Below are 27,620 nucleotides of genomic sequence, written 5' to 3' on the forward strand. Positions count from 1 at the left end.
TTCTTTTTTTTTTTTCTTCCTAAAACAGAAACAGAAAGCAAATTAGCACGATTGCTAAACAAATGGATAAAGGCAAAGAATTTGCTAATCTTAAATTTGCTCCCTTGCTACCAGTTTGTATCCTAGTAAGAGACCCAGATCTTGGTGTATCTTACTTAGAACAATAGAATAATAGGACAACAGGTTCAATCTGTTTATTCCATCTGCTTCTCACAAGAAGGAAAAATATATTACCCAGAAGTTGTCAGGGTTCTATGGATATTTTCCCAAGAGTCTCCCATCAAAATACCCACTTGGACCCATACTCTTTCTGAAGTAGTTCCAAGAGCCGTACACAAAGCCTTGCGGATGGTTTGGCCAGCTGCCTGATCTCAGTGCTCATGGCTTGTTCTGGGTCTTGTCGGCATGTTTAAGCATGCTGAAACAAGGCAGGGGCTTAGCATTCTCTATTAGCACAGTGCAGTTTCCCACGGATCTTTTCCAGGGCTCTCTCAGTTATCCCATGGAACGTTAGCCTGGGGCTCCCTGTGACCTTCGTCCCTTCTAGATGTTTCTTGCTATAACTGGCATGATGCCCTTTGCAGGATTTTATGCTTAGACTCATATGCCTCCTAGCAGAGAGCAGAAATTAACTAATTTCTATGTAACAGTTCACTGCCAAGATGACTACGGTGCTTTCGTAGAGTCCTGCGGAAACAAGGACTCTGAGGGTAGCTCCCATTTCCTTGCCTGTCACCCCTGGGCAAGCAGGTTGGGGATGCTGCTGTTCATGAGAAGCCAGGAGAGCCTGCTGCTCCAGGCACTATATGGAAAGTGTCTGAGGTGAATGAGACATGGCACTTGAGATTCCTCCTGGACTCAGAATTCAGCACTGACTGATGATGGAAAGGCAAAGAGTGGGGCAGAACTTGGATCTCTGGCACGTGTACTAATAGCTACAATCTAATGAGTACCTCCCCAACTTTTAAGGTAAAAGCCAAACTCATCTGCGTAGTGTTAGACAACCTTGGAGTGCACATGGTTCATTTAGGATGTTCTCCGAGAAAACACAGGTGGTGGGTGGGGAAAGTAGTGCAGAGAAGGAATTTAAAAAAAGCTAATCAAGGGGGTATGATCTAGCTTGTTCTGCTGTGCATGAGCGAAACTTAGCCCTGCTGCAGGGTGGTGAGAAATGATGTAGAGGACACACTTGGAAGCCGTCCCAGTGAGTGGAGAAGTGAGGGTCCAGAACAGCCAGGAGGGCAGAGAGATGTGGATTTCCTGGAGCATCCAGCTGGCTGCACTCTTGACCAGAGTCTTGACTGAGGTCAAGACTTGACTGAGTCTTGACTAAGGCTCTAGCAATGACAGAAAGCCCCAGATCCAGAAGGATGAGTGCTGGCAGGGCATCCTGAAGTGGCAAAGGCCTTGGGGGGCAGGGCAGGGCACCACCAGCCCCTGCTGAGCATGTCTCACTGGATCCCCGTGCGGGTAGGACTCCGGGGACTTTTCAAGCCTTAATTCAGGAAGACCAAGCGTATGAAGGGCTTTGCATTTGGGGAGATGATATTTCCAACAGGGTGGGTTTGGTATTGTTATGTACAGGGGCTGATAAGCGGTAAGCAGGAAGGCCCGCCATCATCCGACTGGGCCACAGGGACCACGTAATGAGTACCCGGATGTCTAGTGTGCTCCCCACATGGCTGCTTTGCCCCTCTTTCCAGGATATCCTGTGTGTTTTCTTGATCTTCACCACATCCTTGTGAAGTACCACCCACTGTTCTTTTTTTTTTTTTTTTTTTAAAGATTTTTATTTATTTGACAGAGAGAGACAAAGCAAGAGAGGGAACACAAGCAGGGGGAGCTGCAGAGAGAAAGGGAGAAGCAGGCTTCCCACTGAGCAGGGAGCCAGATATGGGGCTCGATCCCAGCACTCTGGGATCATGACCTGAGCTGAAGGCAAACGCTTAACAACTGAGCCACCCAGGTGCCCCCCCACCCACTGTTCTCTTGGAGGCCAGGAAGTCAGGCTCAGAGAAGTTCAGTAACTTGTCTGAGGCCACAGCCTTTTATTGTGCTCTGTGTTTTGGGGTTGTTCTATCTCTAAAATGGTCAAATCTTCTTTCTCTCAAGCATCCCTCCCACCCTCTCACGCCACTAACTTGTTGGAGAGCCTGAGGAATGTCCCATTTTCCAAATTGTGTTGTCTCCTCCCGGTGTCATTTCACTTGTTTCTCCAGCCCCTGAATTGTCTGTGAATTGGGAGTTGGGTCTGAAGGCTTGTTAGATGCAGGTGTAGTCAGTGGGCAACACTGATTTCTAGCTGGTCCTGCAGCCGGCGAGCTGCATCCGTGGGGAGTCTGGATGCTAAGACTGATCCATGGGTTCTCGAGGTGACCACTGAGCCATCCATGGCCAAGCTGCTCCCCTTCACCTCCTGCCAAGCAGTGAGTAACCCATGGGTGATACTTTCAAAGCCAGTGCTCCTAACCATAATGCAGTGGAACGCTTTCAACCTCAAAGTTGCAAATTGGTGTCCACCACGACAAATCTGATGCCTGCGAAATGACTGAGCTTGTTCTGACAGCGGAGTCTCAGGTCCTCTTTTAAAAATAAATGGAGGGGTGCCTGCGTGGCTCAGTTAAGCTTCCTACTCTTGATCTCGCTCAGATCCCAGTCTCACGGTCATGAGTTCAAGGCCCGAGTTGGGCTCCGCGCTAGGTGTGGAGCCTACTTAAAAAGTAAAAATAAATGGAGAAGGGGAGGGCTGGGTCCCTTTGCATTTCCCTAGATCTGGCCCTCAAAGAAACATTATCTTATCTTTTCAGGTTCCATGTGGAGATAACAGTCAGGCCCTTGGGACCACAGAGGTTGCACCCTGAGGTCAGTCTAGGGATGTTAGCAGAGAGCTCAGGACACTGGCCAAGTGGTTGGAAGGGCTCCTCCTTTCCCACACTTACCCGGATTCATTCCAGATGATGCTTCGTCTCATGCCAGCTGCTGCAGGCCTCAAACAAGCAAAGAAATTTCCAGATTCCTCTTCCAATTATGTCAAATGGGTCTATTATGCAATCAGATCAGGTGGAGCCCCAGAACAGATCCCAAAGCCTCAAGTCATTTGATGATATTCCCCCGATCTCTGTTTTTATTAACCCTCCGCCTTGTTTCGTGAGCTGCTCTGCAATATCCAGGTGCGTCCTGGGGGCCAGAATTCTACAGGGGGACCCCAGGACTGAATTGTTGCTGCTGATAACCTGGAGCCACGGAGGCAGACTCCTCTGGAAGGGCTCGTCACTTTCCCTCATCCTTGCTAAATTTCCTTGACACCCAGGTCCAGGGAAGAAGTTCATGGGCCCTTCCATCCCAAAAAAGTGACATCCAACGAACTAATCGTGTTCACCCTAAAGGGCAAGCATGGGGGTTTGGAGTATGTCATGGCAGGGCCAATCCACCTGGAAGAAACTCTTAATCTCCTTCCCCCATTCACATGTCTTGCCAGGTCAGCAAAGGACACATGGAAATATCCCTATGAGAGAAAAGTAGTTGCCCAGACTTTTGGTCACACTTCAGATCTTATCTTTTTTCTGGAGGGCAGGTAAGAAGTCTGCAAGAAGGAAAGAAGTTTTAAAGAAAAATGTTAAGGCTAAATGAGGAGACTGTGAATAGCAGATAATTGACAGAGGCCATAAAGTGTCTGCTTCTCCTTCTCACTCTCCCTTTGTGGTCGCTCTCTCAAATAAATAAATAAAAACTTAAAAAAAAAAAAAAGGAGAAGAAGAAGAAAGGGGGCACCTGGATGGCTTAGTCGATTGACATCTATCTGCCTTTGGCTCAGGTGATGATCTCAGATCCTGGGATCGAGCCCCATGTCGGGCTCCCTGCTCAGCAGGGAGCCGGTTTCTCCCTCTCCCTCTGTGCTCTCTCTCTCTGTCGAATAAATAAACATAGACTAAAAAAAAAAAGAAAAGAAAAAGATTTAGTTAGGAAGACTGTTTTTGCATTTGGAGGGACAGGGTCCTGGGAAACCATGCCATGAGGTCAGGTCCAGAGCCCAGGGAGTGGCCAGTGCAAAGAGAGTGGGGTCAGGCCATGGAGCAGTCTAGAAGTGGGGCTAGAGCTGAGATCCTTTGAAAAGAAGAGGAATCCTTATTTTGGGAGAACTCACAGCTTCCATTCTTGTCAAATGTTTTCTGAAACTTCCAACCCCCTAAGGAGTCAAATTCCTTCAAAGTATATTCCTATTCAAAACACTTCTTTCTTTATGAATTTTATCTTCACGATCACCATGATTAATGTGATTATTATCTGCTTTTGGTTATTTACAAAAATAACTAACATACAATGAGCTCTATGTGGTAGACATTCTAGACAATTTCTTAAATACATTACCTCATTTAATTCTTGCAACAACACTATGGTGGCATTCCGGCCATTACTCCATTTTACCAATTACCAAACCTTAGTTTGAGGAGTCACATGGTACATATTAACCAGGACATGAATTCAAGTGCTCTGACCAGCCTAGACTCCTGGCTCTCTCTCTTACTGTGTAGTAAATTTTCATTCCTGAAGGTAGTGATTATACTCTGCTACCCCTCACCTCCGCCCTCTGAACACTCAATGCAGAGCCCACAACAGGTCCTTGTAAGTGTTTCTGGAACGAATGGACATCTTACCTATACTCCACTGCCCTACCCCTCTTCTGCTCCAGGTTCTGTGGAAAAACACTCTGGGTTTCTAATGAGTGCTACATCTTCAGAATAACATAAAAAAGTCCTTCAATTCTCATTAAGCTCCTAATGAGTTTCATTACAGGCATAAAGAGGAAGAACAGTGACCATCTTGGATCTCACAGCTGTTGATCTGTGATTGCCTTTATTGTGATGTACATTGTGAAGACTCACACGAAGCATTTCTAGTCCCTCCACTTGAAGACCATAAGGGATGCCAAAACTGCTTTGTTAAAAGCCAAAATGTTGTTGGGGGCATGTGTGGCCTGAGGAGTGTGGCATGCCCCCTCCCTAGAGAGCTGAAGGGCAGCCTCCCTTCCCCTGGGCCAGTCTCCCACCTGCGCAGCGGCAGTCAGCACTTCCATCCCTGACCACTCCACCACAGCTGCAAACAAGGGCATCTATTTTGGGGAGGTGGAGATCTTCTCACATAGAAAGTGAAGGAGTGTTCCCCTCCACTCACAGCCTTTAAATGGAGATGGGCCAGCCTCCTGGAAAGCCACTACAGACTACTATATCCTGTGTCCTAACGCCCATGATGAGGGGTCACAACAAAGGAGATAAAAGTCAATTGTGTTGAGACTATAAAACGGAGTAAAAAATCTCCACAGAGCCAGAAAGACTCCAAATGGCGACTCATGTTCCCCTCATAAGCAATCCTTCGCTCAGGGCTCCTCCAATAGAACAAATGAGCTTGAAATGAGGTTTGACTGATGGGCCATACGGCCCGCTTCCTTCGGAAGTTCTCATTTCTTGTTTCACTTGGACCCTGACTTCCTCTGCTGGGAGAGTAGCTGGTTTTCTGTTTTGTTTTTTCATGTCTCCTTCTTCTCCAGGGTAGCTTAGAACAAGGTAACCAATGCCAAGGGCTGTCAAGGGGTAGACTGGGCCACCAAGAAGCCTGTGTTGTAGCTCCTTCTGGAACTAGCAATAATTTCCCCCATTTTGTTGACCCCCCACCATTTGCAAGGCTCTGTGTCAGGCACTTCATGTAGCCTAATTTAGAGGCAGTAGACCAAGTAATTAAGAGCTTAGACTAAGGAGCAAGTTGCCTGCTTTGAACCCTGCTCCCATCACTTTCTGGCTGTGTAACTTACTATTTCTCTATGTCTCTGCATTGTAAAAAGGAATAATAATAGTTCTTACAGGGTTATTATGAAAATTAAATAAGTTAGTCTGTGTAAAGCACTACAAGAGGGCCTGGCATGGTGGATATCTATAAATGTTCATTAATAATAGGAATAATAATTATTAGAGAAATAGAAACAAAAGCTTGCCACTCTGAAGCAGGCAGTTTTTATTTCCAGTTCAAAGATGAGGAAATAGTGGCTCAAAGCAGTTCCCACGCTAGTAAGAGTTGGAGTCTGGATTCTAAACCTTGGGCTTCACCTGTAATGCCTCCCTAGGCCTCAGTTTCCTCAACTGTAAAATAAGGGGGCAAGATGGGCTCCCAGTTTCCTTTGGAACCTCAACAGTCTATCAGTCCACTGCTTTCTACCCCTGTGTTCTCCACAGTTTCTCTTTCTAAGTGCTTTCTCCCTTCCCACTTCAAGTATATGCCCCAGATCTCCCTTGGTCTAAAAATTCTGTGCTGGAACTTTCCTTCTGTGGCGGCTTCGGTGTTCTTTGCTCTCTTACCTGTAAGGCCCAGGTCAGGAGGTGTAGAGACCATGGCCACTAACCTGCAGTCTTCTTGCTCTACTGCTCCACTGTGGGGACTCTCCTGAAGGTTAGGGATGGCTCCCTTCCATCCGAAGCCATCTGCCTTTTCTTAGTTTTTCCTGACTCAGCGTCTTTGTAGTATGAGATATGTCAAAATGTAATGATCTACAATGATTGCCAGAACCCTGTACATTTGGCAGATCTCTTTCTCTCTCCTCTCAAAAACATAAAGTTTCATATAGTTCATAACATTGTGCCATTTTTTATTCCCCAACTCAACATTATGTACTGGAGATCTGATGTCAATCACTAAGAACTTCCCCATTATTTTTATTGCTATGATTATTTCAGGATGGATGCACATAATTATTCCCTTATTAATGAACCTGAAGGTTGTTTTCAATTCTTTGGTTGCAAATAGTGTTTCATTGAACATCCTTGGATATGCTTCTTTGGGCATACTCAATAATTTTTTAGAGTAAATGCCAGGATGGATTTGTTGGGTTATAGGATGTTGTATTTTAATAGATTAGTTTTCTTTATTTAACTGCCACTTTAAAAAAAATATTTTATTTATTTATTTGAGAGAGAGAGAGAGAGAGAGCATGAGAAGGGAGAAGACCAGAGGGAGAAGCAGACTCCCATGGAGCTGGGAGCCCGATGTGGGACTCAATCCCAAAACTCCGGGATCATGACCTGAGCCGAAGGCAGTGGCTTAGCCAACTGAGGCACCCAGGTGCCCTTAACTGCCACTTTTTAGCTCAACCCAGCTCAAATCTGGGATTAAGACGTGTTCCTAGTGGGGAGGCTCTTTGAGGATCTTACTTCAGCAGCCTGTGATTCACCCTAAGCTGATTTTGTGGCTGCCCGACCTCTGACCAGAGTACTTCATTATCTGAGCCTTTGCAATTCATGTATTTCATTACTTGTTTCAGCGACTTGCCCAGATTTCCCCTATGTCTGGGTCTCTGAACCCTGCACCAGCATCCCAGAGACTTCCAACACCTACCTGTTGGAATCTCCGCCAATCACTCTTCTTATATCCTCCCCCAGCACACTGGCCAGGATGGACTCACCAGCACTTGTCCTCTGCTTTGACCTTGACTTGTAGGATTCTGATCTCAACTGGCCTTTTTCCTTAGTCTAATGTATTGGTGTCACAATCTCCATTAGAGTCCATATTCCTCAGCTTTAGTTGTGATCTTAATACCCTAAAATGACCCTTTTTTTTTTTTTTTTGGCCTCCTGCTCTATCCCAAAGTTCTGTCTGAACTCAGCCACTTCCTAGCCTGGTGGTTGTTCAAGCCTATGCACTGTTATTACGTTTCACAATATCACACAATTCTGATTATATTCCATTACTAACTATGAATCTGTCTTTTTCCCTCAGTAAAAACTTCTTTTTTTTTTTTTTCTCTATTCTTTGGTATTCTTCAAGTCTAGGTCTTTGCCATCCTATTCTTTCTAAGCATTTCTTCAATATTTTCCTACTTTTACTTACCTTAATAGACTTAAATACAGTTTATTCCTAAATCTACATATCCAGCCTTCACCCTTCCCATGTTCCATTACTGCATTTCCAATTGTCTGCATAACACATCCATTTGGATGTTTCCCATCACTTCGATTTCAATATGTCTAAACCCAAGAGAACCATCTGTTACCATCCTCACCCCATCTGTTCCCTTTCCAGTTTTCCCTCTTTCTGTAAATGACATCGTATTTTCCTGATCACCCAGACTAGAAATCTTGGAATTATGTCTGACTTTTTTCTTTTTTTTGCTTCTTATATTTAATCCATTATTGAATCCTACTGGAATTTTCTCCTTTGAAAATAACTTTGTGGGTGACTTCTGGTTGATAAGTGGATGAGTACCTACATTTATCTCTGTTCCTTTCTGAAATATAAATAAAATGGCAGTAAAGTTATGTTTTTACAAGCAGAACCCCATGCAAGACAGAAAAAGGAGAAACCCAAAACTTGGAAAGTACGTGGATGAATAACTTGTTTGGCACACCTTTGAAAAAGCTAAACTATAAACCAAGAGCAAAAAGACCATAGAAGAATCTCAATTTTTACATCATTGAGCAACTCAGTGGCCCAGAAACTTGGAGGTATTTAGGTACATCCAGAAGTAGGGAGGAAGGCAGGGCTAAAGAGGTGGATAATTTGAAAGCCTGTTAAGACAGTTCAAACCTTCCTTAATTAATACTTAATTAATACTGCCCTTCCTTAATTAATACTCCCACCCCACAGAAAGACTAGTGATTTATCTTCTGGAATAATGAGTTTCTGCCCTAGGGACACCAGTAACTGTTACAGATTGATGCTGTACCAAAACCAAGGTGATCAATTAAAAGTTTATATACTGAGGGCTGAGACATTTGGTTCTCTTCCCCTGCTAGCTCCCAGAGCTCAAGCTTCTCTGAGGTAAGAAATGGAAGGTATCTCTCTGGGGATTCTGGATAGCTCAAGAGAAAAGACCTAGAGATAGTGACACCAGAGAGGCTCCAGTGACATGGCCTGGCCATTTCATCTGCCAGGGAAGCCTGCAATCAACAAACACATCCAAACATCCTTTTAAGTGCCCCACTCTTAAATTTGAACAGACAGAGAAGGAATGCCAGGCATTTGAAGAAGACTTTAATATGAAAGATAGAAAATAAAACAAATGAAAAATAAAATGAAGGAAACAGATACCATACAGGGAGAAGAAATTTGGAGGGAAAGACCAACCTCTTATCATTTTCACATTTTCAAAAGTCTAGGAGAATATTTTACATAGATGAACAAGACTACAGATGTTAAGTTAAAAAAAAAAAAGAAGAGGAGGCAGAAGAAAGAATAAAAACATTCAGTGAGCAAAAAAGAGCTCTTGGAAATGTCATAGGAGAAAATTTTTTTTAACTCCATAGAAATTTTGAGTAATTAGTTGAAATTTCTGTAAAATAGAAAGGAAAAAGGTAAGGAGAAAGAAAATAGGGAGCAATAGAGAGCAAGAGCAGCAGCAACAGCAGAAGACATTTCAGAGAGAGAGAGAGCAGCAAGAACAGGGGAGAGGAAGTTATCAAAGAAATAATTTATGAAAATCTCCCAGAACTGAAGGACCTGAGTTGCGAGCCTGAAAATGTCCACCGAATGTGTAGCACAATGGATGAAAGCACAAAGTTGTCATGGTGAACCTTCAGCACTCATGGGACTGAGAGAAGATCCTAAAAGTTTCCACAGAGAAAACTCAAGTTCTAAAAAAGAATCAGAAAGGTACCAAACTTCTCTATGGGATTGTCAGAATATAAAAGACACCTGAACAATGTCTTCAAATTCTGAGGGAATAAGATTTCCAATGCTGAATTTTACGCCCCATCAAACAAGTACAATTTAATATGAGAGAATGAGAAAAACCTTTGCAGGCATGCCATCTCTCAACATATTTACCTGCGCAACTTCTTAGCTAACATGAATTAAGTACTTGTTAAATGCCAAGCACCTTGAGTGCATTCTATATATGATCTCGATCCTCATCCTAAACTTGTAAGGTTGGAACCATTGGGATTGCCATTCACAGCTGAGGGCATGAGGCTCAGGGAGGCTAAGAACTTGCTCAACAACACACATGAGAAGTAGGGTTGGGATTTAAACTTAGTCTGACTCCTGGGTCTATGATTCTGACCACTGTGTTAGGCAGTACTGGAAGAGCTAAATTCTCCCCATTGACTCAAATCCATGAGGTCTTTTTTGGTAACAGTTTAGTGTGCATCTTGTCACATTTTTTTCATGCTCACATGAATATATGACATACGTATATGTACATATATATGAAAAAAGCCATATATATTTATAAAAATAAAAATATATATTTATAAAAAGGAAAAAAACCACATATATATACACATGTATATGTATATATATATATATATACACACACACGTATGTGGCTTTTTTCCTTTTTTAAACAATTGACCATACTGCATGCTTTCATTTATTTCACTTTAACATTTATTGAATGCACATTTTGTGCATTGTGCCAAATTGTGCTACATTGTGCCAAAGTGCTTGGCACTTTGCTGGGTATTGGGATCACATAAACAGGAAATAGTTCCTGCTTCTCAGGAGCTTCTAGATTAATAAATTGACTATCTTGGCTTATTGAGAGTTATTATCATAAAGTACTGGGTTTTTATTTTTTAAATAAACAGAGTATAGTCCATACAGTCAATGTTAAATTTTATCTAATCCAAGCTTTTCTTTGATTTAGAAACCACTTTACACTCTTGAAATATCATTGCATCTTTAGTATGAACATCCGGTATTCTTAAATAATACAACAAAAATCCTGTCTTTGAATTTTCAGGTTTTTGAATTCTAGGGAAGTAAGTCTACACAATGCATGCATTTAATCAGCCTGTCTGCCAACCCTCTTCTCTTAAATGCCATCTTCCCCATGGCCTCACGCTGTGCCGATTTCATATCATTTCCTTGGCCACGTGCCAGATTCCATGTAAGTTTTTGTTTGTTTGTTTGTTGTTTTTTTTTTAAAGCTCTAGATAATGTCGTCTAGGTCGTTTGTGTGTCTAACTCTTGGACTAGTGACAAACTTTACAGTCTATTCAGCAGAGATTTTGCTTCATCACTTCACCGCTGAAAGTATAAAACAGTAATAACTAAGAAATAAAGCCTGTTTAGTCAAAGACAAATTGTTGGCTCAGGATGATGCTTGTTTGCTGAGTGTAGCAAAGAAAAAGTAGGCAGTGCTTGCATTTGATTTGTCTGGAGAACCGCTAAGCTTCTCCTTGTATGTGTTGAATCAGAGCTATTTTTACTGGAATGTGAAGACTGTCTCTTTGGAATTACTTGTCTTGGAGGTAACTGACCACCTTTAAATCTGGGCACTTCCTCGTTTGCAATTTTTATCCTGCATAGGATATTTATGTGATTTTATGTGATGAAAGGAGAAAAATTATGAGTGTTAAACTATGGTCGAGAGTAAGATCATAGATCAGCCTCTAGTTCTTTATCTGTAGAATATGGTATTATTCCATTGCAGGTGGTAGCATCCTCTTTGAGGTCAGGGAATACATCACGTCCCCCAAACAAGAGTTGAAATATGATCTCTTCATCATGACTGATGTTCTAGCATCTGGGAGCATGTTTACTGTCTGTCACCCAGTTCTAGGGGCTGCTGGGAACAACTGTGATGGCATTCCACAAATGATTGGTGAAGAGGAGTATGAGTACACTAGAATTGCAACAATTTATTCTTTTTCTTCTGATCAACTTTACTGAAGCATAGTTGACAAGCGATGAAATGCATACATTTTACGTATGTGTCTCCCCCAAGAGTTTTCTTGGGCCCCGTCCTAGTCATTCTGCTCTCCATGCCCCAGTCTCAGGCAACAGCTGGTCTACTTTTGCGTCTGTGGACTAGATTTGTAACTTCCAGAATTTCTTCTCTTCTGTGTTCATCTTCTCTAGCTGAGCATAAGGATTTTGAGATTCATCCGTGTTGCTGCATGCACGAGCAATTTATTCCTTTTTGATGTGAAGTCATATTCCACTGTCGGACTATACCACAATTTATTTATCCATTTGCCTGTTGATGGCATTGTTTTGAGTAGTTTCCAATCATTGGCTGTGATGATAGAGCTGCTACGAACATCTGCATACAGGTCTTCGTGTGGGCCCAGGCTCATTTCTCTTGGGTAGATGTGTAAAAGTAGAATTGCTGAGTCATATGTTGAGTGTATATTTAATTTTTTAAGAAACTGCCAACTAGGCTTTCAAAGTAGTTTTACTATTCTACATTTCCACCAACAATACATGAGAGTTCTAGCTGTTCTGTGTCCTTGCCAACATTTGGTATTTTCAGCCATTTAAATTGTAGTCATTCTAGTGGGTGTGTGGTGCTTCTCATTGTAATCTTAATTTGGATTTCCACTTGCTTACTTTACATCCATCTATTTCTTTGGTGAAATATCTGCTCAAATCTTTTGTCCATTTAAAATCTTTATTATTGCCCATTAAGATACTTTGGTCTTCTTATTCTCGAGCCCTAAGTGCTCTTTATGTGTTCTGAATACAAGTTTTGGTTTGTTTTTTTATCAAATTTACGCCTTTAAAATATTTTCTCCCAGAGTGGGCTTACCTTTACATTTTCTTAAGGGTATCTTTTGAAAAGGAACAGTTTTTAAACATCGACGAATTCTAATCTTTCAAATTTGTTTACGGTTTTTTGCTTTTTGTATTCTGAAAAATGTTTGCCTAACTGTTCTGCTACTTTTTAAAAACCTTTCCTTCCAGTGATCAAAATGAATTATCCAGAGATGGTACAACTATGATCTTAGAAAGACCAGAGGTATCTGGGTGGCTCAGTTGGTTAAGCATCCAACTCTTGGTTTCAGCTCAGGTCATGATCTCATGGGTCCTGAGATCACCACATTTGGCTCTGTACTTGGCAGGGAGTCTGCTTCTCTCTCTCTTCTTCTCTCTCTGCCCTTCCTCCCCTCTCTTTCTGTGGAATAAATAAATAAATAAATAAATCTTTTAAAAAAGAAAAATAAAGACCAAGGCAATCAGCTCAATAATTAAAAAAGCTTGGGGTGCCTGGGTGGTTCAGTCGTTAAGCATCTGCCTTCGGCTCAGGTCATGATCCCAGGGTCCTGGGATCGAGTCTGACATTGGGGCACCTTGCTCAGCAGGGAGCCTGCTTCTCCCTCTGCCTCTTGCTCCCCAGGTCATCCTTGCCCTTCCCCCCTCCCCACGCTTTGACAAACAAACAAATAAAATCTTTAAAAAATAATTACAAAAGCAAATAATAAAATTAAATGAAGTGACCAGAATGAGACAGAGATCACAACTTTCTGGCATTAGACAGGGAGCTGGCCAGGAAGGCCCACATATTTCAAAGGGGCGACTCAATGAATTATTTACACAGCTGGGGGTAGGGTTAAGCTCTCAGCATCTAACAACAGCAGAAGGACTGGGCCTCAAGTGTCAAATTCTAGAACCCACAAAGGTTTAGAGATATACAAGAAGTCCGTCCGATGGGACTATGGTCTTTTGTAGAGGAATACAGCCTCTGTCAGTCAACCCATGACCCAGCAGTGAGGGAGTCAGGAATAAATAATTCAATCTATCTCCTCCCACCCTGTGAATCTTCAGCTGTTGCCTCTCATTTGTCAAAGTCACCTGGAAGCCAGGTGGTAAGGAAGACCAGCTGATTAATCAACAAAAATCAGCCTCTCAGAACTGACCATTGGTTCATTAGCACAGAGAACTCAAATTGACTAGAGGGAAATCCCAGCTTCCAATGTAATGGAACACTGACTCAGTTTACTGGTGGAATCACTTCTCCCTCAGGCAGGATTTTATAGAACTATTAAATTCAAAGTTGCAGCATCAAGGTAAAGAGCCAAAACTCCTTACCTGGGCTCTTATACCTAATAATGAGAAAAGCTACTTCTTTCAACCCTCGCTTCTTAGACACGAGCATGCTAGCTGGGAGGAGTTGGCCCTGTATATTTGCTTCTGGTTTACTGCAGATACTTTATCTTGTAGGAAGACACTCCACTACAGAATTAGACCCTGGGCCTGGCTTTCAGAAATTTCAACCCTGCGGCTATGGAGAGATACGGTTTCATTCAGAGCAGTCATGGAGACTTTGTGATAACTCAGGCAGGGTTGGAACTGCAAAGCCCTGAGCTCATCCGTTTTTTTTGTCCAAGCTCTCAGGCTCACTTACAAGGAAGCAGCCCCGTGGTCCTTATACTATATTTCCACTAAAATGTCCTATAGCAGCTACTACTTGGTCATCCAAAACCTTTACCTTCTGTAGGGACTTGACTCCCGGTGACTACAGACAGTACTTAGGTGACAAGTCTGTCATTCTGTGCCATACTGTGTCCCTTTGGCCAGTGGAAACATGGCCACCAATGCCGTTAAATCAACCAATCAGGAACCAAAGCCAGATTCCCATCCTCACCCTCTGTTCTCCCGGAACTACTTCTGGTTTCAATAACTTTTTCAATGAAGGCTTAGGCAGGAGAACAGGGTCCCTATGAGAATGGCAGGATGACGGATTTATCATAGGACTTAGACAGTGGTAGTGCCTCTCAGCCTTTCCAGTTTAGAGCGACTTGTATCCATCCACGAAAACATTCCTGCCCTCCAAACCCAGCCACTAGAGGAAACGGTTTTGTCCTCCTTGGGTTTGTTTCCACAGCAAAGTCACCGACTCTATCAATGAGCTAAAAGCTCACTGTCTTCTTTTTTCTCTTTCAACCTGTTACATGTCAGTGAATCCATTCTTTCATTCAACAAATTATTTCTTAGGCACTTACTGATCTCGGAGCTGGAGGTACATTACTGAAAATAAATCGGCCAAAACCCCCATGCCCTACAAGGCTTGCATTCTAAAAGACGCTAAACGAGGCAATTCAATTGTTATGTAGGTTGGAAGACGAAGGGAAAGGGCTATTGAGAGGGAGACAGACAGCCTGCTACGCAAAGCCCCCAAGTTGCCCTTGGCCTTGTTGCTCTGGCTCAGTCTTCCCCAACCTTGCCTGGCATGCCTTGCGTTCCACTGCTCTCCAACACTAACCCCATTTTCCTGTGTCCTTTCTCTCTGCTCTTTCAGCAAGCCTTGTCTTTCCTAAAATCGAGCCTCCCCGCCCCCGCAGCATTTCAAGGGGGGGGGGTGTGGAGGGCGCCCCCAGTGCCTGCCGAGGCTTCCCTTTTTGATTCCGAGCTGTGATGCCTTCTCAAGCTAAGTTTTCAGCCTCATGTATTCCCGGCACATCTCTTCCTGCCGCCAGACCCCTCCCGCCTCTCTCACAGGCACGCAACATCGATGGTACTGTCACTGCTTCTGATCCTGATTTGCAAATTTCTATTTTCCATGGACTGAATCTTGAGCAGGGTGAGTGAAGAGAAGCAATATCTCACGTCACCAAAAAACGTGTCAGGTTGCCAGAGCACAGAGAACGTGCACAGTTGGGAAATACACATGAGAACGGCTGCAGAAAATAGACTGAGGCGGGGCAGGGTGCTGATTAGCAAGCGGGTGTCACGTATTTTCCCCGGAGACATGAGCAAGTGTCATCCCCTACCCCTGGCCCTGGGATGGGAATGTAACTGAAGCCCTGGAAACTGTGCCCCACAACGGTGAATGATGCTTTGGGTCTCGTCTAATGCCGTCACTCAGGGCGATTAGGGGTCAAAACTGCTCAAGAGCACATTAGGGGGTGGTGGGGAGTGGGGCTGGTGTGGAGCTAACTCCATCACCCTCGATTGTTCCTCTCACCCCCACGTCAGCCCTCAGCGGTCCTATCATTCCTGTGGGAGTCTAGGAGAAGGTTTCCAGGCAAGGGGTTGGGGGCAGATTTAGACTTTCTTTTGAATAATTTGTAGTCTGACTGATTTTCACAGTGGAGGCAAATTTCAACTCCAAAGTCAACGTTTGGAAAAGTCTCCTGGGCGTCTAAGGAAACAGTGTCAAGTCCTAAGTACAGGCTGCTTTCCTATTAATAGTTCCTATTAACGTCTGTGGAGTGCTTTTAGCAGTTGTAAAGCCCCTCCTTGTACACAGCCCTGGGATGCTTCACAGATGAGAGAGAGGCTCAAAGAGGTCGCACAGGAAATAATGGGGAAGACTTGGGACTTTGACCCAGACATTCTGACCCCAGAGCCTGTGCTTTCAATATTGCAGCCCGCAACATTTTGCCCATTAGACTGCAACATATTTGCAACCATTCTTTCTGAGACTATTGTTTTGCCTGGGAGTTTATTTATAATTCTGGTGTGATGACAATCTTCCTGTGGAACAGTGGGAGGCAGCATGCTTTATTGTAAAGAGCGGTAGATTAAAACTCTTGAACCCTGAATCTGAGTCCCAGTTTAGCCACTAGATGGCTGTGGGACCCTGAGCCAGCTTGGTAACCGCTCTGGTCTCAGATTCTATTAAACAAGGGGTTCAAACTTGATGATATTTGTACTGTTTAACAGCTCTCAAATTCTTCAGTAAACCCCATCCAACTAGGGAAAACCATGCGGGAGCCACTGAAGACAGATTCTCTGAAAAACATGCTCATGTTCAGAATGTCCCATTAGGGCTTGACTTCTAGAAAGTCAAATATCTGAACTAAGAGCCCTGATAGCTGAATGGCCATAACTTTGTTTCCCTGTTTTGTTATCTAGCGCTATGTTGGCTGGGCTTAGCTGGGCAGCTCTTCTGCTCCCTCTGGGGTCGATTACATGGCTGAAAGCATCTGGGGGGTTAGGCGGGGCTGGAATGTCCAAGGTGGCGCCACTCACACATGGGGGGCCGAGGTTCTGACTATTGGCTAGAGATGTCAACTCTCCTCCACCTGTCCTTCCAGCAGGATAACCATGACTTCTTTTTGTGAGAACTTTAGGCTTTGAAGAGGATAAAAACACAAGTTGCAAAGCCTCTTTAAGCTTTAGCCTAGAAGTCCCATAGCATTATCTCGGCTGTACTCAGTTGGTCAAAGGAAGTCAGGGCCACCCCAGATTCAAAAGGAGGGGAAACTGACTCCTCCACTTCTTGATGGCAGTAGTGGCAGAGCACCTTTGCCAATGAGTACACAGCGTACCATCTTCAGAAACATTCTGCAAAAGGAGAAGGAAACTCTTCATGAAGGAACTGGTGATGCAGGAAAATCGAGTAAGGCCAGAAGTCTCGGGATCCTTGGGTGTGCTCTGTCTATCAGGGATCTCCTTAACACTTCAATTCCTGAGAAAGCGTTGGTCGGAACTTGGTTGAATGGATTAGTTATTATCAATTCTCTGCTTTAGCCATCACTCCATAAGATTGTTCTCCTCTTCACCTCAGGCTCCTCCCTGCACCATTTCCCTACCTCTTACCCCCACCCCACTGCTATTGCCTCTCCAAATATTTGTACTTGAGATACTCGATTTTCCTAGTTGGGGGTGGGGTGGGCTAGGGTGGGGACAGGGTGTCCAGTGGAGAGATCTCTAATCCACAGCTTAAATATATGTGTCTGTCTGTGGTCAAGGTTGTACCTCTTATGGAGCGTTATAGATTGTTCACCTGGGGACCACAGTTTGGCTGTCCCAGGGTTGTTTTGTTTTGTTTGACTTGCATTCTTTTTATGGGCTTGCATTCTCCAATTTGGCCATGGACCCCAACAAACTCTCTTGTTTTACACCAAGTCTGCCCCCTTTTTGCTTGTTTCTATCATCTGTCACGCTCCTACGGACGTTTGTGTTTGCCTCATTGAACTAGTCTGACACCCACAATTTGCAGGTTAAGGGGGACAGAATGAGGTGGATTGACTTCTCCAAACAAAACAAAAAACCACCCAAACTCCGCTTTCTCATTTGTAATCTCTTTTCGCCCTTTCAGCAACCCAGTGCTAAAGTACACAGGTGGGAAATCAATATTTTGGGGGTTAAAAAAAAAAAAGCCCACAGCCTGGGTGTCTTGGTTTCCCTTCCAAAATACTTTTCAATCAGGCATGCTGTGTTTGCTTGAAGCATAAAGAAAGGAAAAGTATTTGTTGTTCCTGAGGTTAAGCCAATATTTTCCTGGGATTCTGTGGGATCATTTGGACTCTCCCTAAGCTTAGCCCCTAAGGATAGAGCATACTTCACTTGGCGTCTTTGAAAAACCCTGAGCAAGTGGAACGTTGTTTAGAGATCTCCATGAATCACTTCACTTGCAATCTTAAAGCAAATAATAGAAGGAAATGTGAGACTCAGGTGAGCAAATTACTTTGCACGAACACTGCAGCATACAACTTTCCCCTGCGTTGTAGACTCCTAGAGAGCCGGGACCATTCATTCATTTGCTTAGCATCTATAACAATGAGTAGAAAATGGTAGGTTGAAAGCATGAGAGGACTTTTAGGGGGTTCCGTGAATGAGACCTCTTTGCTTTCTTCATGAATTAGTAATTAGAGACTTGGTAACCAAGCTGGTGTCTTCTGTAACCTTATGCAAATCTCCCTGAGTCTCACTTTCTCATCTCTAAAATGAGGTTAGAGAAAACAATTGCTTATGTTTGTTCCAGGTTCAAAATCCTGTAATTCTTTCATATTATATTGTTTCAGGAAATGGGAAAACGGACTGCAATCAAATATTTTCTAAGTTTCAGTATCATTTTCTCATTTTTTCAGATTTTGGAATTTAAACCCTCCTACTGAAAGAAGCAATCAGTGATTCTTGAGAGACAAGCTCAGAAGTTATGCTTGAATTGAAGAAGTTCACTGCCTCATGGTAGCTCTTGAGTGTGAGTCCCTGTGGCTCATTTTTATTTTACACAATGAAATCCTGGATCAAATGAGAGTCTTGGGAAGGAGAGAGCCAGAAAAGCCTATGGGTTTAGAGAATAGGTCAACTATTGAAAATATTGTACTTTTAATAGATTACAAGATAGACTGAGAAACTTACAAACTAGGAGGTAATTATTTTTAAGTTTTCCTGCATTAGGAAGATAGGCACTTCCTGACTATTCCACTATGAATATGAACAGGGACTTAGTTTCTGGCATCCAATTAGCACTCAGTGAAACTCTGCTGAGTGAGCAAATGTATGAATCAATGAATGATCTGCACTGATTCATTCTTCACTGAGTTTTCTTCATTCTCTTTTTTCCCTCTCTCCTGGTTTGAAAGTTGTGCATACTTTTCATACTCTTTTAGTGGCTGCCTTTACTTCTGCTTTCCTCCAGGTATAAGAAAATGTAAATCTCCTTAAAAGTGATTCCCAGCCTCACTCCAAAGAGGCAGCCACTGTTACAATCTTGTTATTTTTTCCTGAGATTTAGAGGTAGATTTTCTATGATGCTAATGAAGCTGCAGTTTAGCGAAACTAAACTTACACACTCTAACATTGTAGTACATGTTTAACTATGAGGCTGTTATTTCCATCCTCCTCCCAAGAGGAGGTGCAATACACACATCAAAACTGCATGATTTTTCTAATTTATATAGACAGAAATCTGGAGAATGTGTGTAGGAATGAATAATAAGAGTGTGTGATTAAGGTAGAAGAAATATCATGTTGGAAAGCCTTAAAGGTGGGCCTGAGGAGTACCTGGCTGGCTCAGTCAGTAGAACATGACTCATGATCTCAAGGTATTGAGTTCAAGCCCCATGTTGGGTGTAGAGCTTACTTTAAAAAATGGGGGTTTCAAAAGAAGGTGGAGAAATGGAGGGAGGAGGAAGAGAGAGCGAGAGAGAAAATTCTATTTGTGCACAATGGCTTCATCCCATGCCCATGGGTTCTAGGCTGCTATCCATCTTCCCATTCTTACTGCCTTTCCTATGGATTTTGAACTTGCTTAGTCAGACCCCACATTGGCAAACACCAATTCCTTGTAATAAATCTCTTAATACACTATCTCCTACTGCTTCTATTTCTCTGGTTAAACCCTCCTTTTTAACTTGTTTCTGATTCAAAGTACGCTTTTCAAACTGTTCTTTTTCTGCCTTGCCATTCTTTCTCGATTTATCTCTTTAAACATTTTGAAAATTTTTATTTAGGAGTCTTGTTTTTTAAGATTTTATTTATTTATTTGAGAGAGAGAGAGAGAGCAAGTGAGAGGGAGAGAGAGAGCATGAGCGGGAGAGAGGGAAAAGCAGACTCCCCATTGAGCAGGGAGTCCAATGCGGGATTTGATCCAGGACCCCAGGATCATGACCCAAGCAGAAGGCAGATGCTTAACCAACTGAGCTACCCAGAACCCCTACTTAGGAGTTTTTAAAAAAAAATTCCGTTGTTGGGAGTTCTTGATAAATTCTCTCATTTGCTCCCGTGATGCCTCTTCTGTGGTGTATAACTTTTGAGTATGAACTTTACTTGAGCAGTGGTTTTTCTCTGTGAAGGTCTGTGTGATTTGGGTTGAGGAAGGAAATAAGGAGGATGGAAATAATAACTTGACACTTAAATATGTACTAAAATGTTAGAGCATATAAGTGAGTTTCCCTAAGTATCCTTCTGTTAAGTTGTCTCTGTAGAGAAGTTCCACCAGCAACCCAATGAGTTGTCACCAGCTCCAGATTGTTTCATGCTAATTTACTGCCCTTGAATCCCTGCACCTTGCAGGTAATATGAATTCAGATCCCTCACCTGTGCAGGGCATCAACGTGGCTTCCAGCACTGAGGGTGACTCTTTTCCCATTCATGTTGTCCCGAGGAGATGAGACCTCCCAAGGAGATGATTCCTTCCATCATCTTTCAGTCAGTAGACAGAATATTTTTATTTGGCATTCCTGAATAGGCACTCACGCTGTGACCCTCAGCTTTGTTCAGGTAGCTCAGTTCTAGATCCAAGCAGACATAGAACCTGGAGCTAGAGTCCCCCTCTGGGGTGCTAGAATTCTAGCCAAAGACATTCATCTGGCAACACAGTGAGCTGTTTGGATCAGGCTTACTCTCACACCTCTAACTTCTAGTTTATTCTTTATTTCTGACGTGGGATGGGTTCTCTTTCTTGGTTTCAAACTTACTGTAATGCAGTATGTGAAGAATAGAGAGATTTTCCTCATCAGTAATTTACCATATTGACTAGGAACAGCCCTAAGTGTAGTTTCAGGAAAATTACATCCTTAGTATGGTCCATGTTCTTTATGTCTAGAGTCCCTGACGAGATAATTTTCCATTTATCCTTAAAGACTACTTCAAAGGCTTCTTTGGAGAAAGTTGTCCTCATTTGCTAGAGTCCACCTCTTTCTCACTACACAATTCTCTTTCCATCCATAATTTACTCATTACCCTCAGATACGCACCGATTATTTTCTACAGTGAGTATAAACTCCCCCTTATTCCTAGCGCCCATTCCCCTTAATACTGGGATTGAGAGAAGGCAGTGTTCTAGTTATTTGAAGAACTTGAGATTAATTTTATTCTTAGCAAGGAGGTCAATTTTTATTCCATTTTAGGCTCTGAGAAGACTACACTCTAATTTTCTTTATTCCTCAGGCAATGGCAGGGGAGGGAGTGCTAAGACTAGAGATTGGGAGAGGAGCTGCTTCTATTCCTTCCCCCTTTCTCCCCACCTGGATCTTAGACTCTGCTTAGTTCCCTGAATATAGACCCTCTCATGCTGAATGAGGCTCATCAAAGTGTAAGTGACTCAGGAGCCTTAAGTATCAGAGAGATTTTTATCCCTTCTGTCTATCCCCAAAGGGAGACTGTCACTTACAAAGGCCATGGAGACAAATGAGACCTTAGAATATAACACAATGTGAGAAAGGAGATAGATATTTTTAGCAAATACATTGCAGGAGAGGTGCTGGCTGAGGGTTAGTCATTGTAGCTGAAAAGCTCTTGTTGTCTTTTAGACACTTTATCTGAGGGCTTCACACTCTCCTTTCTACAGTGAGAATATGAATTGACCCCTCCACATTCTATCCATTAAAGGGCACCAGAGAAGACACGGAATGACTGTCACATAATTCACTGAAGGAAAGGCAAGATAATACCAAGACCTGACACTTGAAGGCATACCAAACTGGCTAGAAACCACAGTCTTGACATGGTTAGGAATTTTTCACTGGATGAGAAGCCATGGGACTGGCTGAACATTCTCTAGGATTGTGTGTGTTTGGCTGGCTGACAGTAAGACCATTTTGTTTAAGGTCTAACCATCTCTCCCTCTACAATAGAGAGTATACTGGCAGAGTTACAGTAGAAAAGGAAATGTCACACGCCAGAGTAAAAACAAACATAGATCTGGAAGATTCTGATTTAATCGTACTGCTTCCAATATTAAGGCGTCTTGATTCTCTCTAGGCCCACCATCAACTGCAACCAGTCAGATTTCATGGATATAAGCAAAGACCATGGAGCCATTTTTATGATTTATTAACTCACTGCACCTTCCAGCAGTATCATGAATAATTTGTGTTGCACTTAACACACAGAGGAAAGAATGCAACACTTCATTTTCCAGCAGCCAAACCTAAGAGGGACTTTTTGGTCAGTGGGTTATTATTTGACCAATGGACCGCTCAGTTAACCATGCACCTGGGTCAAAAGATAGTTGGTGGTGAAATTAAATTGGAATGTTTCATGAATCAAGGCATTCACACTGAAGAAAAATATTCCTTTTACAAACTGCAAGACTCTTATAAATTCCTACTGTGAAAATGGGTTCTTTAAAAATGATGCTCCGGGTTCCAGCTTAATTTTACGCCCTTCTCTACTGTTTTAGGGAAATGGTGCTTTATTTACACTGCTGGGCACGAAACTTCCCTGCTTTATCTATAATAGTAGAATCTTGTTCTACTTTCTCTTCCAAGTAAGACCGAAGGTGGTTGAAGAACAATCAGGAAACAACCAGGAACATCTGATTATCAATTTGCCATTTTTGTAGGCACTGGCCTTGAAATTCAATGGAAAATGGGATCCACTAATTTGGGAAGAGAGAATAAATGCTACTACTTTTGTGAAAACGAATGCCTTCACCCAAGAAAAGACAGAACGTTAACTCTAATGAAAACAACAGTGACCAGAAGACGGCCTGGGCTTAGGCCACTTCATTTTTCTGGATTTTGGTTTTCCAGAGTGAGGGAACTGTCTTAGATATGGTCTAAGATCCTTTCCCACTCTGACATTTTATAGTACTTTATCAGCAATAGTTACCACCTTTCTGAACACTCAAACCTGGGAATCTGGGAACAGGCAGCTAGTGTGTCTGTGTGCACACACAGGTGAGCACTTTTCTCCCCCAAACTCTACTTGGCACGATGGTGTAACATCACTGTGGTAAGTGGCCTCCATAATAGCTCCTGGTGGGCCTTGCCTCTGCAGTTCATGCCTTTGTGTAGTCCCCCCAACCCTTGCAATGAGCACTGACAAGACTTACTGATTCATTTCTAACAAATAAACAGTGGAAGTGATGTCTCTGAGATTGGGTTACAAAAAGACTGTGGCTTCCATCCTGTCCACTTGCTCTAAGAAAAGCTAACTGCTATGTGGTGAGCTGCCCTGGGAGAGGCTCAGGTATGTGACAAGGACCTGATGGTTCTGTCCAACAACCAGCAAGGACTGAGTCCTGCCAACAACCATGTGAGTGAACTTGTAGCAGATCTTCCAACCTGCACCTGGATTTCTTAACCCAAAAAACTCTGATTAATGTCTGTTGTTTTAAGATACTAATTTTGGAGTAATTTCTTATGCATCATTAGCTAACTAATATACTCATCAAAATCTTCACCTTCTAACTTGACAAACAACTGAGCTTATTAGAAGGCTGGGGGCAGTGTTAGAACAGGAAAAATCATCCTTTCTTTGCCCTAAATGTTTAATGACTAGCAGTAATAGCTTACTTTTATTGAGCACTTTCTACCTGATTAGAATTAGGTGTTAATGCTCCTGGCAATTCCTTGAGGGTCAGTATTATAGCGTACAAATGTGGAAATTGAGACTTAGAGAGGGTAAATAATGCAAAAGGGTAAATAACATGAAATGAAAGAATAGTGGAAATAGAGTAGCACTGACAAGGGAATTAATACTCTCACCACACTGTGAGCTGGTTAAAACTACAAAATGGATATTGAGTTCTGGGGTGCCTGGGTGGCTCAGTTGTTAAGCGTCTGCCTTCGGCTCAGGTCATGATCCTGGGGTCCTGGGATCAAGCACCGCATAGGGCTCCCTGCTTGGCAGGAAGCCTGCTTCTCCCTCTCCCACTCCCCCTGCTTCTGTTGTCTCTCTCGCTGTGTGTCTTTCTGTCAAAAATAAATAAATAAATAAAATCTTTAAATTAAAAAAAAGGGTATTGAGTTCCAATTGGAGCATCTCACATGAAAAAGGATTTTTGTATCACTTAGCATAACACCATCTAGGTTCATCCATGTTGTTGCAAATGACAGGATTTCCTTATTTTTTAAGGCTATATATATACATAAGGAGATATTCATATACATATACATATATATATACACACACACACGAATACACACATACCACACACAATGGAATATTATTGTGTTATATTGTAGCATACATACACTACATTTTCTTGATTCATTTATCCATTGACTGACACATAGGTTGTTTCCATACCTTGGCTATTGTGAATAATGCTGCAATGAACATGGGAGTTCAGATATCTCTTTGAGATAATGGTTTCATTTCCTTTGAATACATACACAGAAGTGGCTTTGCTGGGTCATATGGTAGTTCTGTTTTTAATATCTAAGGAAACTTCCATAGTGGTTGTACCAGTTTACATTCCCATCAATGGTATACAAGGGTGGTGGTTGTTTTTTTTTTTTTCCCCTCTACATCCTAGTCAAAATTTGTTATCTCCTTCCGTCTTTCTCCCCTCTGCCCCAGAAAAAAAATAAATAAATAAAATAAAATTTGTTATCTCTTGTCTTTTTAGTAATAGCCATCCTAACAGATAGGAAGAGATATCTCATTGTAGTTTTGATTTGCATTTTTTTTGTATCTTTGAGCATTTTTTACATACCTGTTGGCCATTTGCATGTCTTCTTTGGAAAAATGTCAATTTGAGCCATTTTCCCATTTTTTAATTGGGTCATTTGCTTTTTTGTTATTGAGCTGTATGAGTTCCTTATGTATTTTTAATATTAACCTATTAGATATTTGGTTTGCCAATATTTTCTCCTATTAAAGTGCTTTTTCATTTTATTTGTGGTTTGCTTTGCTGTGCAGAAGCCTTTTAATTTGATATAGTCCCATTTTGGTGTCACATTCAAAGATCATTTCCAAGACCACAGTCAAGGAGCTAAACCCCTATGGTTTCTTCTAGGAGTTTTATAGTTTCAGATTTTACATTCAAGTATTTTGACCACTTCAAGTTCATTTTTGTGTATGGTATAAGATGGGCCAGACAAATACTGAATGGTATCATTTATATGTGAAATTTAAGGAAAAAAAAGTCAAACTCATAGAAACAGAGAAGTGGTTTCTGGGTGGAGGGTGGGGGGATTAGGGAGAGGCTGGTAAAAGGATACAAATGTTCAGTTATAAGATAAATAAGGCCTGAGGATCTAATATATAACACGTGACTATAGTTGATAACACTGTATTGTATCACTGAAATTTGCTATGAGAGTAGAACTTAAATGTTCTCACCCCCCCCCAAAAGGTAAACATATGCGATGATGGATGTGTTAATTAACTCAAAAAAGAATCTTTGTAGATCAACATGGGATGGTATGCCCATAAGGATATTACTTAAAGGAAAAATCCAGAAGGAATATGATATACCTCTATGTTAGAGAGATTTGACTTGTGTGGGCCCTAAGTAACAGTTCACATCATCAGGTGGAACTTTCAAAAAAGCAAATGTCAGCTCATTCAGGGAGGAACTCCATAACAATAATAAGGTTTTGGAATGGATGGGTTACTTAAAACAGTTAAAACCTATTTTCCTTGGGGTGTGTACTACTCTGGGATGGGTTTGAAGAGATTTAGACATTAGGCAGGACTGGAATGAAAGTTCAATGAGGAACTTTCCAACTGAGATCTCATTATTGTGCACATTGATCTGAATTACGATGAGGAGCCCAGATTTCTTGGCCATTATCCAAGTGAATTTTTTTCCCTTCTTCATCTTTTCATGCTTCTAGCCAGAATTCCTACTGAAGTGGATAAACAAAATATCCCGAGACAGAAATCTGTCCATCTGGGCTGGTTCATAGCCCCTTTGTTCTAGTACAAAACCACATATGTGTCTGCAAAGAAATCCAGGATACCTCTTTGCTCTGTGTCAGCCTGGAGCCACTCCTCAGTCATACATTTTAGGAAAAATGAAGTATTCATAAGACTATTGACTAATTTTATTTTTTTAACCCAGTGTCCTTAATCTCTCTCCCTCTCTCCCAGTGATACTGGGTCTTGACCACACAATGAGAGATGGAATTTTAAGTACTAAAAAAAAAATCAATAGGTACTTGTTTAATAAATGAATAAATCTCTATCTTGGCAGGACTGAGATTCCTTCCTCCTTCTTCCACTGAGTTCTTCTTATGACCTATTGCTGGGCAAGCAAAGAGAGGAGGACAGAGTCTCTGTTTTCAAAAGCCCCCAAATGCTTTTGTGTACTACCCAGTTCCTTAATGTTTTGATTATTTATAACAGATACCAGAAATGATATGACTATTTGACAAAATAAATAGATGATTGAATTTTGGTATCATGTGATGTATCTTATAATTGCCACATCAATGGTCATTTTTATGGTTCAGGAATAGATTGCTTTCATTAAATAAATATTCCTTTTGATATATTGTTCTTATTTAGAAGAGGTGGACTGCCAGTTTTCTAAATCACAGTATGTTCAAATATACCAACTCCAAAACCATATTGAATAGCAGTTTCTCTTGATGATTCAGAAACTACTTCAGAACATATAGAACCACAGGAACAACATTATGAATGTGGACTTTTACATTATTGGAGATATAAAGAGGAAAAATAAGAATGAAGAGGAGACACAGATGTGCCAGGGAGACCCTTGGAAAACAGAGTCAAGTGATAAAAGTTAACACTGGTATTGAGGTTAGGTAATAGGAATGGCATCTTAAAGATGGCACTCTTTCAAGGCCAGGAATGGGGAGAACTGCAGGGTACAGGTGGAATGTAATTGATGAAATTAGCATTTCCAAGAGAAGAAACTGATCAACCACAAGTAGATGATCAAAACGAAACACTAAACATCTCAGTGTGCACTCAGCATGGGTCAGGGTTATGGGATTGTGGGTAGCGGTTATTGAAGGAAAGGGGAAACTTTATGTAAAAATAGGGCATTGGACTGGTGTTAGCTGACAGAAGGAGGATTACTAAAAATGAAAATATAGGTAAAGTTTGAAAATTAGACGTCAAAGTTGGATTTGATAGAAGGCTTTTTGAAAGAGAATAAAAAGTGGAAATATTTTAACATTAAGATGAATTAATGCAAATGAAAACATAATAAAGAGAAATTTTGGTCAAATGTGCCCAGGTAAGGAATGTACAGAACCTGGAAGGTACCTTGTTTCTGCCTTCTTGAGACTTTAAGAGTGGAATAAGTCAAGCATGCTGTTGGAGATAGAGCAGAAATCTTGACAAAGACTGAACTTCGGTGCATCACTTTTATCTACCTAGGTAAATGGAACCCCTAATTATATTATAAAAGTAAAATCCATACGTCAGGGACGTAATTAGGGAAAGATCAACTTGTTAGCCTTTCCCCTGAGGGAAAAGGTTGTTAGAAGGGATATGTGTAGCAAAGAACAAGCTCATAAAGAGGACAGTCT

This window comes from Meles meles, chromosome 6 (genome assembly GCF_922984935.1).
Source record: "Meles meles chromosome 6, mMelMel3.1 paternal haplotype, whole genome shotgun sequence".
Taxonomy (NCBI): domain Eukaryota; kingdom Metazoa; phylum Chordata; class Mammalia; order Carnivora; family Mustelidae; genus Meles; species Meles meles.